Genomic DNA, 4697 nt, shown 5'->3' on the forward strand with positions numbered 1-4697 from the left:
CAACAATGAGTAAAAGAATATTGACACAAAGAGAACTTGAAGAAGAAGCTGATAGAATTATAGAAGATGGCTTGAGTGATGACGATTATGACCCATTTCGTTGTGAAGACTCATCAGATGAAAATTATTGCCCCTCAGAGAGCGATAATAGCGAAGATAATGAAAATTATTGTTCCTCAAAAAGCGACAATAACGAAGATGAAATTATCGCTGATGATATAAATAATGATGATGAAATTAGTCAAGAAGGTAATGAAACAATCGAAAGTGAAAACGTAGTGGCACCAGATGGAGTAGTATTTTGGAGTAGCAGCAGTCAACAATTTTCTCCCAGATTGCACAAAAACTTCATTCCTGCCATTCCTAATAACAATAGCAGAAGATTTGATTGCGTTGGGACGAAGTGGGGCAAGTGTGGAGAGAAAATCAGCAACATCTTTAGGGCGACCTAGTTCGAAAAAACGAAAACATCAAAATGTGGGCGATCATTTACCTATTGAGGGCCCCACAAGACGTCGCTGCTGCAGATGCGCATAGATGCAAAAAGAAGTAAGAACAAAAACATTGTGTCAAATGGGCAATAAACCTCTGTGCAAAAATTGCTTCAGTCCTTACCATCTGCAATAATGTTCTATATGTTGTCCAATATAATTTGAATGGAAATACAATTTTTTTCGAGACTACTAGGTTTGATATGTCCCACCTAAAATGTCTAATGGGACACATATGTCCCGGCCCCTAGCGAAAAAAGGGCGTAACCTGCATTCAAAAAACTAACATTTTTTGATATAGTATCCACATTTACATAAAATTTGACCTCAGATATATCACAAGTATGAGAAAAATAAATCAGACTCCAAAGGGTTAAGTAAATATGTAACGGTACCATTTTGTTCCACATGGTATAATCATTCGTAAACGTCAGAATAACAATTTTCAAGCACCCGTAGGTCCCTCTCTCCTTTTCGTTTGTAAACTGGTAGGCCGTGAGATTACAGATTTGAACTATTGTTGTTTACTTTCATTAAATTAATAGACAGTACCTTTCCAATTGTTATTGAAGTACTTTCAATGTAGATGGAGTGTGATGTACCACCCTGCTCCAATCTTTAAATATCCCTCTCAAACTCTTTTTAAGTATATTTCGGCATCCTATTGGCGAAATCTTGCACATTTTAAGTTTTTTTGTAGAACCGATCCCTATGAAAATATATTTTCATACTTGCAACACACCTAGTAGTCAAGGTCATAATTAAAGATCAACTACCGTATCCCTGAAGGAATTTTGATATTTCATTTCATATTATATTTTGAATATCTTAGCGGAATTGTCTCTGAGAGGAAATATTCCCCATATTATTCATCCCTGCTTTTCCAATCGTTCAGTAGATTGTTCCAGTTTGGAAAATGCATTTAAATGATTTGGATATTCTGAAACAGCTCTATTCGATTGCCGATTGGTTCATCACACCTGTCCATGACGTATGGTCATGCGCTGGAATTCATATTATTCCGTTTCAATATGATTATCCTACGGATTCCATTTTTGAGGTTGCTTGGTGAATGTTCTAAGAAGACCCGCCTGGAAAATTTGTTTGTAGAAACATCTCTTTGAGGATTATTTCTGAGGGTCTTCACTTAGTGAAAACAGTGCCTAGTTTTGCTTGCTTGGGTATAGCATTTGATGTAAATTGGCCTTTCACTCTCTTTGGAGGATAAAAGAACTTCACGTAAGTGGCACCAAATTTTCCCCGACTTTTCAGCATCGCCATTTTGGACCTTCAACTTATGTACTTTTCCTTCCTCTTATAGAACCTGTTATCGTTTCATAACTTTCTTCAGTTGGTGTTCACCATACAATCGGTTGATAATTTACTGGAAAAAGTGAAGACATTGCCCAAAAGATTGTGAAATAAAATTCCGATTGGGATTTTTGGAAAACCCTTCCGAAACTTGAAGGTAGGTTTCATTATGGTTCTTCCTTCTGTATATATCATAATAAACGTATACTTGTTTGACTTTCACGAGCTTGTGGTAAATTTATTTTCTTTATTTTTACATGTGAGAATAATCACAAAGGTTATATATTTTCTTTTAATGAATCGGAAACAATTCATTCGGGTTATTCGTAATTTAAAAATAAATTCGGTTAGTGGGTTGAAATTTCAATTAATATTTATATTAGAATTTTTTTTAGCTAGGAAGAGGTTGCTAATTAATTTCGGAGGAAATTATTTTCCATCAAAAGGTGAATTTTATTTATCAGAATTGGTAGCTACGAAGTTGATTGGTAAATAATTAATTTCACGATTTCTGCAGTCCTCCGAATGTTTTTTTCATTGCTTTTTGTTTCATTCGTTATCGGCATAGATTTTGTCCTGACCTTCCGATCGAAATCACTAGCGAAATATGTATTAGGTTTTTTAAATTCTCATCATAATTACCGTTCAGGGAAAACATTCGACCGGTAATTAAATTGAATAGTTTATTTTTTTTTTCACATGAAACTTCATCCGAGAATATTCATTTTAGAATCTAGGGAAGGAAGGTGAACAATATTGGCGACAATTAATGTTTTCTTTCCTCAGTTTTTCAGCTTATACCGGTAAGCTGAAATGTGTTGTTTTTTTACCAAATGATTATTAAGCTTTATTTTCATTATTGAGTTTAGTTACGTTGAAATTACTTAAATGAGTAGTTTCGTTAAATATTCCACTGCGAGGTTGCCAGATTTCATGAAAAGCACAGAATTTCGTAAAATAAAAATGAAAGGAACATCGAATTTTTTTTAAAGAATTGAATCAGCACTTCTGTTGTCCTGGTGGAAAAAAAAACAATTCATTATGTTTATATTATTTTGTAATGGTATATTGGAAAAAAAAATATTCATGCAACGATTATTTTTAACGGCCAGTGGAAATTTTCTTTTTTTTGTATCTAAATGCATTTGGTTTTATTCAAATGGGAGAAATTCTAACTCTTTGAATTCTTCCTAGGGTTTTATGGGGCAGTGCGGAAGTTGCATTTTTCTTTCATTTGGAACATCCGTTAGCCGAATCTGAATGAGAGCTGTTCACTCAATAGTGGGAAAATTATAGAAGAAGGACTTTGTTTTTTTTTTCCTGAATTCAGTGAAGTCAGGGGTTTCAACCTTGAGTTTGGCACTTCAGGATATATCAAGCCACGCAAGTAGACAGTGAATGATTCGTCGTTTTTTTTTTTAATATTTCTTTTCTCGCCACTTGCCATAATACCTTTATATATAGACAATATATTGTATAAAGGGGTAGAAATTAGTTTCATACTGATGATTTTATTTTATGTTTGACATAGTGAAACGCGCCTTTCGCTCTGGATCCAAAGCTAGCGGCTGTTTAATTTTGGGGTTATTCATGGTTCCTTTCAGTTATTTTGAAACCTACATTAATTTCTACCACAATTGATTGTGATTAATAATATTTCAACTCCAAATACAAATTGTATATACATAAATATTATTTATTGATATGAATTTATATACTCAAAAATAATATGATGTTTTCGTGAAGTATTCATAATAAACCAGATCATTCCGTAATTTTTTTTTCCTTATTGATGATAATTCAGTCGATTATGCCAATTATTTTTTGTGACAGATGTGTTTAAGTTCATTTGGTAATTTAGGAACAGGGTTCAGACAAGCATTCGGAAGGGGTAAATTACCTGGCGCCCACAATTAAAATTTAACCTGCATACTTCCCCCCACTCCCGTCTTCACTCAGTTAGCCGGAGCCGAATTCTTGGGCTGTCACAGTGACTACCCAACACCGTAGCGTGATCGAGCGTTACAAATACATGAATTGAAAGATATTCCAACCTCACTTCAATATTTTAACACAAGAACACTCAGTATGCAAAATTCCATCTTTCAATATTTTACATCAACTTGGGAATGTGTATCATATCATCAATTAGTTGGATTCATATGATATTCCTTGTTCCCAATTATCCTTCAATAATTTATTGGTAATGGCTCGAAAAAAAAATTAGTAGTCATCAACGTCAGCTCATTAGGTAATTAATATATTTAATATAATCAATAAGAATATTGACACAAGAAAAAGGTCCATTTTCGAGTTTTATTTACTTTTTGAAAACTGTTGAGATAAGGAACGCCATCATGATCGCCAACATGAAAAAATCCTCATTTTTGACATACACAATAAATATGAACCCTTGTCAATTGGTTTATGATGTTGTTCTCGATACAGCACAACGTATAATATTCATAAAATCCCTCAGATTCACTATTTTCAGTAAATTCTGGGAATAGATTCATTTCAATATAACCAACCGCCAAATATTCAAACTTTTTCTTTTGAGTTTAAAACTCAATAATTCATTTCCTATAAATATTTATTGCGAAACTGATATCAAGAGGTAATAAAAGATGCTGGTCTTCAAAAATTTCAATGAAACATGTTTTACATGGCAGTGTTACACTTCAAACATACTTACCTCTCTTTCACAAAAAGTTTTTTCCTCAATACTATTGTTCACTATATGTTGCATATTCTTAAGCACCTTCCCTATAACAGAATTAAATTTGTCAAACCATGTTCTGTAGAACTGTAAATAGTTTGATGAATAAGTATTTTGACTCGATTTAAAATATGCAGTTTTAAACATGATAATATAAGAATCCAGAATAATTAGGG

The 4697-nt window shown here is 33.1% G+C and overlaps 1 long non-coding RNA gene across 1 annotated transcript; it reads left to right on the forward strand.

Moving 5' to 3' along the window:
- Nucleotides 1-881: 881 nt before the first annotated feature.
- LOC141483660 (uncharacterized) lies at nt 882-3825 on the forward strand. The gene is made up of 3 exons (XR_012466213.1): nt 882-1730; nt 1813-1959; nt 2997-3825. It is a non-coding gene; the product is annotated as an uncharacterized lncRNA (long non-coding RNA).
- Nucleotides 3826-4697: the final 872 nt, after the last annotated feature.

Source organism: Leptinotarsa decemlineata, unplaced genomic scaffold, assembly GCF_025532065.1.
Source record: "Leptinotarsa decemlineata unplaced genomic scaffold, Ldec_3_MD MMD2_tig00003798_RagTag_RagTag, whole genome shotgun sequence".
NCBI classification, from domain to species: Eukaryota; Metazoa; Arthropoda; class Insecta; order Coleoptera; family Chrysomelidae; genus Leptinotarsa; species Leptinotarsa decemlineata.